At 36.8% G+C, this 16,776-nt stretch overlaps 1 protein-coding gene across 1 annotated transcript in view; it reads right to left on the bottom strand.

Moving 5' to 3' along the window:
• Positions 1–16,776, bottom strand: part of LOC146000444 (cyclin-dependent kinase-like 4) — a 346,071-nt gene that overhangs the window by 147,337 nt on the left and 181,958 nt on the right. The window lies entirely within an intron of this gene.

The raw sequence follows: 16,776 nt of genomic DNA, 5'->3' as shown, positions 1-16,776 counted from the left end.
TACTCATTTCTTTTAGTTACTTTCTGAAGCAATAGAAGCGTTTTGTTATGCAGTTCCTATTTTCAGTAACATTTACTGGCAAAATTAATCACAGGCTGTGATACAATATTAGCCTCTAATGCCTACAATTTAAATACTTTTCCTTTTGGTTCTGCAAATATACATAATTATTGTGAAAATTTTTAAATATTACTCCAAACTTCTTCTATATGGACAAATGTATAATAATCATTAATCGCAGAGACACTTTGCTATATCTGCAAATGATTGAAATAACTAAGACAATATGCATAAAATAAAGTAAAATTGAGCTGGTTATACTGAAACTGTTACCAACATTTATTTGATTTCTTTGTAAAAAGAAGTGCTGTAGCTCATCAAAAATGTTCATACGGGTCTGATCACATAATTATCTGACAGTTTGTTTCAGTTATCACTAGTACTAAAGAAAACTCTTGGTGCTACTATGTTAATATATTGTTGAGTTTGATTTTGAAGAGAGTAAATATATATTTTTCTTAAATTAAGAAAATACCATTGTAATGTGCACTTGGAAATGTCATGTGCGTCACGAGTTACATTGCAAAAATATATGTTCTTGCACTAAGTGTTTATATTAAGAGTAAATAGCACATTGTGATTGAAGAAACGTTACAACTGATAATAATATTAACTGTGCCAATTCCATTTTTCTATGCAATTTTGAGCTAGAGCTTTATTGTAAATTTGAGTATTACTTTTTTTATTAATTTGCTATCACTAGCAATTTTGAAAGTTTTCAGATCTTTATATAGTTTTTCTTTACTGTTGTACCGTCATGAAGCAGCATGTTTTGTTGTTTATAAAATTCAAATGATGGTGAAAATGTAATCATTTTTTTCAATATTTTGTGAGAATTTTTACGATTTATATTGTCATTTTCGTGAATATATGCTGTAAACTAAAATATTTTGCAATAAAGTTAGTGTTGCGTAATACCTCATATTTTACTTTTTCACTTTACATGTTGTAAACCTTTGATTCATTGCAATAATGTTCATTCTGCCTGCCAGTGAAAATAACCTTTTACATGATATGAGTATATTAAAGTAAAACATCACAGACTAGGAGTGTTTTCTTCAAGTTCTTAACAGTGTGCAAAACTGATAGCTGTATATTAAAGTTGTGTGTGTGTCTTTCGATTCCAAGTGGCGACATATACCGTCAAACGGGGTAACTTCGTATTTGAGATAACTTCGTCATGAGACCGATAGATGTCGGTAGGAGACACATGCTGGTGGAACAAAGGGAGTATGAAGCGTAACGCAATGCTAATACTGCGTTGGGATCGAACTAGAGACCTTTAGATTGTATTGGGTGATGTAGTTATTCATCTTTCATATGGTTATCAGTAGTATAATCATATACGTTCAAACCAATACTTGGTACGAGGCCTATTATTTTTATTAATTTAAGCACAATGGAAAACCTATTTTGACGATGTTTTTGTCGATTTTATACTATTGCAAATCTGTGATTTTTCATCTCGTACTTCGTACGAGTGTTATAGTTTCTTTCGAGTTGAAGTACGTAACACCTACATCCACCCACACCCACCCACGCACACCCATGTTATGCAACAAGTTATTACGCAATGTTTACGCAACAAGTTATTACGCAGACCCGTATCTAGCGTGTTGTTGGTTATGACGTAATGGGTGTCTTGTGATTGACTTACTGTTTCGGATGTTTTCATCCGCGCTTAGGTTACTTAAAGGGTTTTCGCATTACAGATTAGTCAGTATCGTGAGAGCGTTTTAAAGAGTATGGATGTGTTGTTGCAGTGTTAAAAGTTAAGTATTTAATTTATTTTAAAGCTACATACTATTTATTATTTTAAGTTTAAAAAAAGTGTATCAAGTGATTTTTTTTCATAGTAATTTCGATCAGATTGAGTTGCTTGTTGTCTCCGGAAATTCTGTATAAATAACATAGCTGAAAATTTTATCGTATAAGCTAAAATTATTTTATTTTGAAGGTGGTTTAAGTCGTTTTTCACACAGATTGAATTTGTATAAATTTGTATTTGTATTGAATTTTGTATTTTTCCCGAGAAAATTTATATATAAATACTAGAGCTGAAAAAAATTATAATTATAACTATTGTCTTTTAAGTTACATTCTATCAATTATCGTAAGTTTAAAAGTGTTTTTTTCTAGTAAATAGAATCTTATTGAATTTTGACTTATTGTGCGTTTTAATTTTTCCCCGAGAAAATTTATATATAAATACCGAGAAACTTCTATTTAAATAACACCTTGTAAAAATGACAACTCGTATAACCGATTTACCACTCGAACTGCTGCACAAGATTTTTGCGTACACATTCGTAGGAGGTGAGGATGTCGCGAGGCTCGTCGACTTAAGCAAAATAGGGCCTGAATTTCGTCCACCGTGCGAGATGATTTTCATGGACAATCTTCGCAAAATAAGTGGTATGAAAAACTTGCAGAATCCCGATTCTCTTTTTCGGGCTGCAGGCAAAAAGTTGGCCGATAGGATGGACGAGCTTCATGAGGCGAGGGAAGGAAGGAGACGATATACGGACGATTGGTATGAGTCAAACGCGGAAACGGACAGCATCATCACACAACTCATCGCATTGACTGAGGCGCGAACTTTCTTCCTAACCTCGCATGATATATAAATAAAATACCATCACTATGAAACCCAAAGGTGTCGTCTATCAGGTACCATAGGCGGACCTCAAATCTCTCGGAGATTCGAATCCTGTTAGGTTAAACAGCATAAAAATTTCACAGCAAAAATTCTCATATGGACTGACGATTTTTTTTAACAGACTTAATAATGAGTTATAACTTGTGTTGTGATACCACTATAAACTGTATACAAAATATGCAGTCCCTGGAATGAGATGGACGAGGCTTATGAACCTCGAACTATACAGTTGTACAATCTGGCAATGAATGGATGTTTCTTTTTATTAAGCATAGCAGTGTGTTTTCACTTATTTTAATATCAGACAACAATGTTAGAAAGTGTGTGCATGGCCCCCAAGAATACAATTTAAAATCACTAATGTGATATGAACTCCCTTCACTTGTGTGTATTTGAATATGAAAGTGAGGTACTTTGAATAGTTGAGGAGAACAATCACAAATAAGCTTGCAACGGTATTGGGAGGGGTCACGAGTTCAAACTTCAGACGATTTCTGTTAATCTGCTAAGGCCCAGGGTGTACGGATATCAGTACGAAAATTTGTAAAAAAGAAGAGACAATTTTGGCTAATGGCAACGATGAGGATGAATAATGATAATTATGATGAAATTGATGTGTGGCACTTAGAAAACAAAACTTCAAAGTGTATTGCACCAACAGCTACAATTGTCCCCCCTCCCCCCACACAAGGTAGTTAACAGAGGTGTACTTTTGTTGGTTTACGACTCTGAGGGCTTAAGTTACTATGTTCACCTATAGCTGTACATATTAAAAAAAGAAATGACCTGAGCAATAAAATATAACAATACCTATTCTGGCTTTTTGTCGGATGACGTAGTGGTAACGTTGTTGCAATCACACTTCTGATGGTGTTTTGCATAACATGAAATACTGTTAATGGAAACGTGTTGTTTCTGATAGTCTATATAGAAAGCAGATAACAAGAAAAAGAAGAAAATAAATGTTGCAGGCAGATACGAAGCTTCAACCCAAACACATATATGATCAGACAGGATGTCAACGATGCGTTTATAACTAACATGTGATTATTCAAAATTCAAATAGTGCAGTGGGAAACAACTAACTAACTAACTCTCTAGACTTCTTAAACCCGAAGAGAGCAAATACAAGCACAAGTGTAAATAATTAAATAAGTTACAAGGGGCTGAGACATGGTTCGAATCTTTTGATCTAGGTATGGATGCAGACAGGTACTAAGTTTTGTGTGTGGACACAATTGATAATGGAAAAATCCCCTTCAACACAATAACATACTGGTAATGTTGGTCTTGATTGTTTCTATTGATAACATAGTGGTTACACGAAAGAAAGAAAGAAAGAAATTAAAACACTGTCCCCTATTAAGAAATACTTCTCGAAATTATTCAACCACTTTCTTTCTCTTCCTATCTTCGTAACTAAAAAATGTTTTGTCAAACGTTTGGATGACTATGAAAATATTGAAACATATGATGTAATAATAAAATGTTGTTCAGAGAAAGAGAATACCATAACAAATAGCTTCTAAAATTTTAAGATATATCCTACCATATTCTACATATTCAACAAATTCATTTGATTACAATGCAACAACATTTTATTATTACATCATATGTTTCAATATTTTCATAGTCTTCCAAACGTTTGACAAAACATTTTTTAGTTACGAAGATAGGAAGAGAAAAAAAGTGGTTGAATAATTTCGAGAAGTATTTCTTAATAGGGGACAGTGTTTTAATTTTTTTCTTTCTTTCTTTCGTTTAACCACTATGTTATCAATAGAAACAATCAAGACCAACATTACCACTATGTTATTGTGTTGTAGGGGATTTTTCCATTATCAATTGTGTCCACACACAAAACTTAGTACCTGTCTGCATCCATACCTAGATCAAAAGATTCGAACCATGTCTCAGCCCCTTGTAACTTATTTAATTATTTACACTTGTGCTTGTATTTGCTCTCTTCGGGTTTAAGAAGTCTAGAGAGTTAGTTAGTTAGTTGTTTCCCACTGCACTATTTGAATTTTGAATAATCACATGTTAGTTATAAACGCATCGTTGACATCCTGTCTGATCATATATGTGTTTGGGTTGAAGCTTCGTATCTGCCTGCAACATTTATTTTCTTCTTTTTCTTGTTATCTGATTTCTATATAGACTATTAGAAACAACACATTTCCATTAACAGTATTTCATGTTATGCAAAACACCATCAGAAGTGTGATTGCAACAACGTTACCACTACGTCATCCGACAAAAAGCCAGAATAGGTATTGTTATATTTTATTGCTCAGGTCATTTCTTTTTTTAATATGTACAGCTATAGGTGAACATAGTAACTTAAGCCCTCAGAGTCGTAAACCAACAAAAGTACACCTCTGTTAACTACCTTGTGTGGGGGGAGGGGGGACAATTGTAGCTGTTGGTGCAATACACTTTGAAGTTTTGTTTTCTAAGTGCCACACATTAATTTCATCATAATTATCATTATTCATCCTCATCGTTGCCATTAGCCAAAATTGTCTCTTCTTTTTTACAAATTTTCGTCCTGATTTCCGTACACCCTGGGCCTTAGCAGATTAGCAGAAATCGTCTGAAGTTTGAACTCGTGACCCCTCCCAATACCGTTGCAAGCTTATTTGTGATTGTTCTCCTCAACTATTCAAAGTACCTCACTTTCATATTCAAATACACACAAGTGAAGGGAGTTCATATCACATTAGTGATTTTAAATTGTATTCTTGGGGCCATGCAGACACTTTCTAACATTGTTGCCTGATATTAAAATAAGCGAATCACACTGCAATTCTCACGATTGAATATTAATTTGTCATTACAACCTTATCTAGAATTTTAAATAGGTGGAATGTATTTTTGCATGAGGCAAAAAAACAACAACAACTTAAATACATACATCATATCAATCTCTTCCAACATTGACAATTCAGAATGTTTTAGTTAGTTTGGGATTATATGTGGTTGGGATTGTCTTGTGTAGTAGTTGTGCTGTCTAGTGTGTTTGTGTTTATCTTATGTAGTAGTTATGATGTCTAATGTATTTCTGTTTGTCTTGTGTATTATCGGTGATATGTATGTATATGTCTTGTGTTGTAGTTGTGCTGTCTAGTATGTTTGTGTAGTAGTTGTGCTATCTAGTATGTTTGTTTTGTCTTGCGTAGTAGTTGTGCTGTCTAATTTGATTGTGTTTGTCTTGTATAGTAGTTGTGGTGTGTAGTTTGTTTATGTTTATATTGTGTAGTAGTTGTAGTGTGTTTGTGTTTATATTGTGTTATAGTTGTGATGTGTTTGTGTGTTTCTTGTGTAGTAGTTGTGCTGTCTAATGTGTTTGTGTTCGTCTTGTGTAGTAGTTCCTCCATTCATATTGGGGGTTAGGCGTAGAGCTGACAACTCTGCACTGTAAAAAAAAATGTCAAGAAACAGCAATATAAGGCCATGGATGTTCCCAAGGTAAAATATTCCGGAGGTAAAATAGTCCCCCGTTCGGATCTCCGGGTGGGGACTACTTTGGGAGGTCCCTGGACTAAGGATAAGATCTACGTTAGGAATAAGGATATTAAATTAGGCACCTGGAATGTTCTGAGCCTTTACCGGCCTGGAGCATTTCAGTGTACAGTTAATGAGATAGTTGAGTATAAATTAGATGTAGTAGCTGTCCAGGAAGTTAGGTGGCCAGGAGAAGGGAATTGTAAAACTAAAAATTATACTTTTTTCTATGGTGGTACTGAAAATCATAATTTTGGAACAGGCTTTTTCATAAATAATAGAATTATCTCGGCTCTTAAAACAGTAGAATTTATTAATGATAGGATATCATATGCAGTTTTACAGGGTAGGTGGTGTAAAATTATTTTAATGAACATACATGCACCAACGGAAGGTAAAGATGATAATACTAAAGATGATTTTTATACAGAGTTAGAACAGGTCTTTGATAAATTTTCTCAGTATGATATGAAAATACTGTTAGGTGATTGTAATGCACAGATTGGCAAAGAAGAGACATTTAAACCCACGATTGGTAAAGAAAGTCTTTATGAATTAAGTAATGATAATGGTATAAGATTGATTACTTTTGCAACCTCAAAGAATTTAATTGTGAAAAGTACCACTTTTAAACATAAAGATATCCATAAATATACCTGGTCTTCTCCAGATGGTAAAACTCATAATCAGATAGATCATATTCTCATTGATAAGAGAAGGCATACTAGTATAATTGACGTTCGTACACATAGAGGTGCTGACTGTGCCAGTGACCATTATTTAATAATTGCTAAATTAAGAGAAAGACTCTCAGTGATAAATCATAAGCAACAAAATCTAAAAGTTATAAAATTTGATACAGGAAAGTTTACTGATGAAAGAATTAAGAAAGATTACCAAATTAAACTGTCAAATAGATTTGATGTTTTGCAGGATTTAAATGATGATGAAAATATAAATGAAACAGACGTAAATAAGAATTGGGAGCACATACGTAATGCAATAGAATCAGCAGCTAAAGAAAGTATAGGATACCATAAACCGAGAAAAAGTAAGCCATGGTTTGATAATGAATATCATAATCTAATAGAAATAAGAAATCAGGCTAGACTTAGGTGGTTAAATAACTCTGATGATACAAATCTAAACAATTATAAGCGAGAAGTTAACCGCACGTTTAGAAGTAAAAAAAGGAGCTTACTTGAAAAGCAAAATTAACGAAATTGAAAGAAACAGCAAAAACAAAAATATCAGAGATTTATATAAAGGTGTAAATGTGTTTAGAAAGGGGTGGCAACCTAAAGTAAACTTGATAAAAGATAAAGACGGTGATTTTCTAGCTGACCCAAGCGATATTCTAAATAGATGGAAGAACTACTTTAATGACCTTTTAAATGTCCATATAGGAGATAAATCAGAAGTAAATGAAGTCCACACAGCAGAACCTTTAGTTCCAGAACCTAACTTGATTGAAGTTAAGGATGCTATTAAAAGGCTAAAGAATAACAAAGCACCTGGCATTGATTTAATACCAGCTGAGTTTATTAAATATGGTGGAAATTCATTAATATGTCAAATTCATAAATTAATTTGTTTAATATGGAATAAAGAACTACAGATCAAATTTTTCACATCAGACAGACACTTGAAAAAAGGGAATATAATCAAAATGTCCATCAGCTATTCATTGATTTCAAAAAAGCATATGATTCGGTCAAAAGAGATAAATTATATAATATATTAGTAGAGTTTGGAATACCTAAGAAGCTTGTTAGTATGATAAAAATATGCACCAGTGAAACAGAAAGTAAAATTCGTGTGGGTATTAATATGTCTGACAAATTTACAATTCATGATGGGTTAAAACAAGGAGATGCATTATCTCCATTGCTCTTTAATTTTGCCTTAGATAATGCTGTTAGGAAGGTAAAAGAAACTAAAGAAGGACTAAAATTAAATGGTGTGACTCAGTTGTTAGCATATGCAGATGATGTAGACTTACTGGGGGATGATGTGAATACAATTAAGAATAATGCTAAAATATTTTTCAAAACTGCTAAAGAGATAGGTTTGGAAGTTAACAAAGAGAAAACTAAATATCACACTGCTATACTTAGTAAAAAAAAACAATCCATTCATTGCCAGATTGTACAACTGTATAGGTCGAGGTTCATAAGCCTCGTCCATCTCATTCCAGGGACTGCATATTTTGTATACAGTTTATAGTGGTATCACAACACAAGTTATAACTCATTATTAAGTCTGTTAAAAAAATCGTCAGTCCATATGAGAATTTTTGCTGTGAAATTTTTATGCTGTTTAACCTAACAGGATTCGAATCTCCGAGAGATTTGAGGTCCGCCTATGGTACCTGATAGACGACACCTTTGGGTTTCATAGTGATGGTATTTTATTTATATATCATGCGAGGTTAGGAAGAAAGTTCGCGCCTCAGTCAATGCGATGAGTTGTGTGATGATGCTGTCTGTTTCCGCGTTTGACTCATACCAATCGTCCGTATATCGTCTCCTTCCTTCCCTCGCCTCATGAAGCTCGTCCATCCTATCGGCCAACTTTTTGCCTGCAGCCCGAAAAAGAGAATCGGGATTCTGCAAGTTTTTCATACCGCTTATTTTGCGAAGATTGTCCATAAAAATCATCTCGCACGGTGGACGAAATTCAGGCCCTATTGTGCTTAAGTCGACGAGCCTCGCGACATCCTCACCTCCATCGAATGTGTACGCAAAAATCTTGTGCAACAGTTCGAGTGGTAAATCGGTTATACGAGTTGTCATTTTTACAAGGTGTTATTTAAATACAAGTTTCTCGGTATTTATATATAAATTTTCTCGGGGAAAAATACAAAACGCACAATGAAGTAAAAATTCAATAAGATTCTATTTACTAGAAAAAAAGCACTTTTAAACTTACGATAATTGATAGAATGTAACTTAAAAGACAATAGTTATAATTATATTTTTTTTCAGCTCTAGTATTTATACGCGTATATAAATTTTCTCGGGAAAAAATACAAAATTCAATACAAATACAAATTTATACAAATTCAATCTGTGTGAAAAACGACTTAAACCACCTTCAAAATAAAATAATTTTAGCTTATACGATATAATTTTCAGCTATGTTATTTATACAGAATTTCCGGAGACAACAAGTAACATCTGATCACATCAAAACTCAATCTGATCGAAATTACTATGAAAAAAAAATCACTTGATACACTTTTTTTAAACTTAAAATAATAAATAGTATGTAGCTTTAAAATAAATTAAATACTTAACTTTTAACACTGCAACAACACATCCATACTCTTTAAAACAATCTCACGATACTGACTAATCTGTAATGCGAAAATCCTTTAAGTAACCTAAGCACGGATGAAAACATCCGAAACAGTAAGTCAATCAGAAGACACCCATTACGTCATAACCAACAACACGCTAGATACGGGTCGACGTAATAACTTTTTGCGTAAACATTGCGTTATAACTTGTTGCATAACATGGGTGTGCGTGTGTGGGTGTGCGTGGGTGGGCGTAGGTGTAGGTATAGGCGTGGGTGTGCGTGGGTGTCCGTGGGTGGGCGTGGGCGTGGGTATGCGTGGTTTTGTGTGGGTGTGCGTGGGTGGGTGTGGGTGTGCGTGGGTGTAGGTGGATGTAGGTGTGGGTGGGTGTAGGTGTTACGTAGTTTAACTCGAAAGAAATTATAACACTCGTACGAAGTACGAGATGAAAAATCACAGATTTGCAATAGTATAAAATCGACAAAAACATCGTCAAAATAGGTTTTCCATTGTGCTTAAATTAATAAAAATAATAAGCCTCGTACCAAGTATTGGTTTGAACGTATATGAATATACTACTGTTATCATTCGCTTGGCCAAAATGTGACATATGCGAGAGGATACATTCCAAGGAATGGCAAAATAATTCACATGTACAATAATTGGATTTCTGTACTCTCCATGACAGCCGATATGGATTTGTTAAGAAAAAGGATATTACTTGCCTCACAATTGGATGAAGGTTATTCCATAGATTGTCCTCTCAATAATGGTAATTGACACACATCTGACCTTCCAGCCAGAGTTCACTCTCCTCATGCACCACTGTCCAATAATCGTCCCTTCAACTTTCTTGCTCTATCCCGTCCACTCGCCAACTCTCCATTCTCTCTCCCTTCCAACTTGCCACATCCGCCTCCCAAGTCAATAACCTAACCTTTGCCTGATTCCTTATTCAGCATTCCTTTCTCTGCTATGTTAAGACTTGACACTTCTACACCCAATGCCTTGGGTACGATACGGAAGCCACGTGGAGCGGACATCAAGGGAGGAAGTGTGTTGTGTGCAAGTGCATTGTGCTTTGGCGCTGTTTGCAGCATTTTCTCGTACACGATGCCAAGAACATATAAGAAGTATATTCTAGGCCAGCTAGCCTATCTGCGAAGCCTGAAGTCTAGAGAATAAAATGCAGGAGAGAATAATCGATCAGAAATGGTAAATAATATTATTCATATCAGTGAGATGATGATGCTGATTCTGGAGTTGGCAACCTGATTTCTTATGAGTTGGTAACCTGGTTTTCTATGAGTTGGCAACCTGATTTCGTATGAGTTGGTAAATGTATTTCTATTCATAACCTAGGACTACGTGACATAGTGAGATAGCCCAGATCTTGGACTCAGTATACGTCACTGATAAGAAGGTAGTTGGTGGTCGGAAACAGTGGCGTACGCAAGGGGGGGTTACCGGGTTTAAACCCCTCCTTGAGCTTTTGAAATATTATGGAAAAGGCTGTAGAAAAAATTAAAAATGGCTAATTTATTATAGTCAAAGATCTGCGACAGTAATAATAATAATAATAATAATAATAATAATAATAATAATAATAATAATAATAATAATAATAATAATTTGAATTATTATTCCATTGCAGCATGGAGAAAAACATAACATTCCAAACACAATCTAAGCGGCCGTAAAGTTCAATTTAGCAATTTTTTTGCAAAAAGTCCCGCAGCGACTCTCGCGAGAATTGTGAAAATGCCTTGCTTCTTCGCAGTGTGCCGACCTTATTGCAAGCGTTCTTCCCGGTACTAATTTCACATCCCCTTGTGAACTCTCAAGTGATGCTGAGTGTACATCCACATCATTAAATAATGTTGAAGAAGTGCTTTGTAAATCACCTAGAAGTGATTAATGTGTTGGAATGTCTATAAACTTACTTTTGAAGGAAAACATAGACTCAGTGGAATTTAGCAACATGTATTCTCGCGCTTCATGATCATCCTGGATGAGTTCCATAAATTCAAATTTCCCCGTGCATATAGCACCGTGCCATGAAGGCACACGTAGTGGTGTGGTGTAGGGATGGCCAAACGGATCCGGATCCGGATCCAAAAGTTCCGGATCCGAAAGTTCCGGATCTGGATCCGGATCCGAGAGTTCCGGATCTGAAAGTTTCGGATCTGGATCCGAATCCGAAAATTCCGGATCCGGGTCTCAAAGTTTGGGATCTGGATCCGGATCCGAGAGTTTCGTATCTCAATCCCATTATAATATTACCACACCTTAAAAGGTATTATGATCTTCGATTACAAAGAAATTTTTCATTAGTTAGTCCTACAAGAATTTTTTTCAAGTGTTGTTCCTAAAATACTTTGCTACGCATCGGCTAACACACTCGTGCACAAAAAAAATCTTACTTGTTTAACATAAAATGTCAGAGGTGATTTTGTAAATGCCATTGAAACGAATATGTATTCATTCGAATGTATTGGAAATGAAAACACACATAAATGTGAGACATTCAATTCCAGGATGAAACCTTTAACACATATAACAAGATAGAAATATTATACAAAAATTATACAATTGTTCTACAGTTACAGTTTTACAAATTAAGATAAAACATTATAATATATGCAGTGTTATATAATTACAAAGTGTAAGACTAACAAGGGAGGTTATCTAAGTGTCCCCCTCCGATTTCCATGAAACCTGGCAGGCGTATAGTGGGGCCCAAAGGAAGAAATACGTGTTTTTTTGTTTCAGCTAAAAAACTGTTTTAGGGGGCAAAACCCCCGTCAAATGTCAAGATTAGGACAAATTGAAGTGAGGATCTGACCCCTGTGTACCCCTCCGATTTCCATGATACTTGGCAGGTGTGTGTATAAACGGGCCCAAAGAAAGAAATACGTGTTTTTTTTTGCTTCAGCTAAAAAAACTGTTTTAGGGGGCAAAACCCCCGTCAAATGTCAAGATTTGGACAAATTGAAGTGAGGATCTGACCCCTGTGTTCCCCTCCGATTTCCATGAAACTTGGCAGGTGTATAGTGGGGCCCAAAGGAAGAAATACGTGTTTTTTTTTTGTTTCAGCTAAAAAACGGTTTTACAGGGCAACACCCACTCAATTGTCAAGATGAGGACAAATTGAAGTGGGGATCTGACCGCTGTGTCCCCCTCCGATTTCCATGAAACTTGGCAGGTCTATAGTGGGGCCCAATGGAAGAAATACGTGTTTTTTTTTGTTTCAGCTAAAAAACGGTTTTACAGGGCAACACCCACTCAATTGTCAAGATGAGGACAAATTGAAGTGGGGATCTGACCGCTGTGTCCCCCTCCGATTTCCATGAAACTTGGCAGGTCTATAGTGGGGCCCAATGGAAGAAATACGTGTTTTTTTTTGTTTCAGCTAAAAAACTGTTTTACAGGGCAACACCCACTCAATTGTCAAGATGAGGACAAATTGAAGTGGGGATCTGACCGCTGTGTCCCCCTCCGATTTCCATGAAACTTGGCAGGTCTATAGTGGGGCCCAATGGAAGAAATACGTGTTTTTTTTTGTTTCAGCTAAAAAACTGTTTTACAGGGCAACACCCACTCAATTGTCAAGATGAGGACAAATTGAAGTGGGGATCTGACCGCTGTGTCCCCCTCCGATTTCCATGAAACTTGGCAGGTCTATAGTGGGGCCCAATGGAAGAAATACGTGTTTTTTTTTGTTTCAGCTAAAAAACTGTTTTACAGGGCAACACCCACTCAATTGTCAAGATGAGGACAAATTGAAGTGGGGATCTGACCGCTGTGTCCCCCTCCGATTTCCATGAAACTTGGCAGGTCTATAGTGGGGCCCAATGGAAGAAATACGTGTTTTTTTTTGTTTCAGCTAAAAAACTGTTTTACAGGGCAACACCCACTCAATTGTCAAGATGAGGACAAATTGAAGTGGGGATCTGACCGCTGTGTCCCCCTCCGATTTCCATGAAACTTGGCAGGTCTATAGTGGGGCCCAATGGAAGAAATACGTGTTTTTTTTTGTTTCAGCTAAAAAACTGTTTTACAGGGCAACACCCACTCAATTGTCAAGATGAGGACAAATTGAAGTGGGGATCTGACCGCTGTGTCCCCCTCCGATTTCCATGAAACTTGGCAGGTCTATAGTGGGGCCCAATGGAAGAAATACGTGTTTTTTTTTGTTTCAGCTAAAAAACTGTTTTACAGGGCAACACCCACTCAATTGTCAAGATGAGGACAAATTGAAGTGGGGATCTGACCGCTGTGTCCCCCTCCGATTTCCATGAAACTTGGCAGGTGTGTATAAACGGACCCAAATGAAGAAATACGTGTTTTTTTTTTGTTTGGGCTAAAAATCTGTTCTAGGGGGCAACCTCCCCTCAAATGTCAATATGAGGACAAATTGAAGTGGGGATCTGACCCCTGTGTTCCCTTCCGATTTCCATGAAACGTGTTAGGTGTATAGAGGGGCCCAAAGGAAGAAATACGTGTATTTTTTGTTTCAGCTAAAAACTGTTTTAGGGGCAAAATCCCCTCAAATGAAAAGATGAGGATAAATTGAAGTAAGGATCTGACCCCTGTGTCCCCCTCCGATTTTCATGAAACTTTGCAGGTGTATAGAGGGGCCCAAAGGAAGAAATACGTGTTTTTTATGTTTCGGCTAAAAAACTGTTTTAGGGGGCAAAACCCGCCTCAAATATCAAGATGAGTAAGATGAGTACAAATTGACGTGTGGATCATCTGACCCCTGTGTCCCCCTCCGATTTCCATGGAATTTGACAGGTGTATAGAGAGGCCCTATGCCCCCTGTTTTTTCCTATGCCATATTTACGTGGTTTCGGGGTCAGATCCCCACTTCAATTTCTCCTCATCTTGACATTTGAGGGGGGGGGGGCTCTATACACCTGCCAAGTTTCATGGAAATCGGAGGGGGAGACTTAGACCTCGCTTGTAAGTGTATTAATTAATTACAAATCGCGCACGCGCGTACACACACTATATATATATATGTGTGTGTATCTATGTATATTATATATATATATATATATATATATATATATGTATATTAGCAGGTAACAATATGTTATAAGCACATTCTTACTTTCCAAAGAAGCGCATGTGGGATGGCAAAACGGATCCGGTTCCGGTTCCAAAAGTACCGGATCCGGATACAAAAGTTCTGGATCCGGATCCGAAAGTTCTGGATCCGGATCCGAAAGTTCTGGATCCGGATCCGAAAGTTCTGGATCCGGATCCGAAAGTACCGGATCCGGATCTGAAAATTCCGGATCCGCGGATCCGGATCCGAAAAATTTTAGGATCCGGATCCTTAGGAAAAGGAACCAACCGGATCCGGATTTCGGATCCGCCAGGATCCGGATCTGGCCATCCCTAGTGTGGTGAGCCCAACACGTTCTCGATCTCGGTCACTTTGCAGGTGATGTGATCAGCACCATGCTCCTGCAGCCTTTATCCCCCAGGATTGCTCTCAGGTACCCATTGATATGAGGCTGGGTGCGGAGACAAGGCTAGATAAATTCCAACCCATTCCGGGAATCGAACCCGGATCTTCCACGAGATTGTCAGACTAGACCACCGCGACTCCTTGAATGAGTTTCATATTTTGATTATTTCAATAAATTTAATATATTTGCTTGTTTTATGGATGTTCTTCACACTTGAAATGTCTCCCCTATCATATACAAATAACCGTTAACTAGACAATTATTTCGTAACAAAGAAACAAAAAAATGTAATTTTGTTCTATTGCTTTCATAAATATATTTATGTAGATCTCTACTACTTAATAATAGTAGTGATATAAGTAGTAACAGCAGCTGCATTAGTAGTAGTATTAGTAGTAATTAAACTAATTAATTAATTATATGTATTATTAATTAATTAATTAAAGTATAATAAAACAATGGTAATGTGAATTTGTAGAAAGTTTTCGAAATAACCCCCCCTGATGAAATCCTGCGTACGCTACTGGTCGGAAATATCAGAACTATACCTCCGATCAGGTGCAGGAGGCTTTACGACTGACTGATCGGAAAGGGAAAAACTGTCCCGGAAGCTTCGGCATCACAAGAGTTCCCCGAACAACGCTGCAGGACAAAGTTCGCAAACGTCACTCGGGACCGGTCGGTTGCCCTCGGACACTAGACGAGATAGAAGGAGCAATCGTAGAAACGCTAAAAGGTCTGACGACATGGAACATTCCTTTTACCCAGGCCGATGCTGCTCTCCTGATGGAACCTACCTAGACAAGCACGGTGTCACCGTGAAGAAATTTCGCAACAACATGCCGGGAGTGACGTTTGTGAAGCGTCATGATTTGACATCCAGGCTTGCTACAAATATTTCCCATGCAAGAGCTTCTTTGTAAAATAAAATAAGAATAAACGCCACACAAACGTCACTACTTTGACAAGAGGATATATTTTGCAATTCACACGATTCTGCGTGACGACCTTACCTCTTCATGGGAGTAATTTTGACCTGCTAGGAACGTAAGCAGAGTGGACGAAGTTACCCTATTTTCGTTACGAAAATGCTGACATATTTGCCCCCACCCTAATATTTTGGAATTTATTTGGTATTCCTTCAGTACATTTGTAAAGGACAAAGTGTTCCTCGCGTATAATTTTCGTGTTGTCACTAGCCACGGATTTTGCAGGGCAAATTAGAATATGCCAAAATCTGTAGGAAGTTACCCCGTTTGACGGTAGTTCTGATCCCACTTAAAACTTTAGCCTATCTGTGCATACAGTGGACATTAAAAAAATAACGCAGTGTACTATAAAATATTTTTTTAGTATCTTAGTTGGCAAGAATAATTTTTGTAGACCTTCAAAATATTTTCTTCTTAAACAAGCTACCAGTGACGTGCACTGAGGAGTAGCTAGTCTAGCAGAGATAGATCAATCAATCTCACATCTCGAATTATATTCAAATCACAATATTTATTGTCTTGTTAAAGCCACCACAGCTCATACTCTTTTCCACGCGCTTCTCGTCCATCGGTGTTCTCCGCGGGCAAAGCTGGCTGGATACCCTAGCTCGCTCTTCTTCAGCCAGGCCAGTTTCCAGGTAGAAACGGCCGGCCGAAGACAAAAGGAAGATCTCTACCTCCCTTGCCCCGCGCTGCAATGGTTGAAAGCCCGTGCTTTCAGGTCCCCCAGTCTATCTCCTATAGGACAGATAGGGGATTGGTCTCTCATAATTTTTTTGT

The sequence above is a fragment of the Lepisma saccharinum genome, chromosome 16 (assembly GCF_977018435.1).
Source record: "Lepisma saccharinum chromosome 16, izLepSacc3.1, whole genome shotgun sequence".
Lineage (NCBI taxonomy): Eukaryota > Metazoa > Arthropoda > Insecta > Zygentoma > Lepismatidae > Lepisma > Lepisma saccharinum.
The sequence above is the reverse complement of the archived record's forward strand: the minus strand, read 5'-3'. Positions and strand labels throughout refer to the sequence as shown.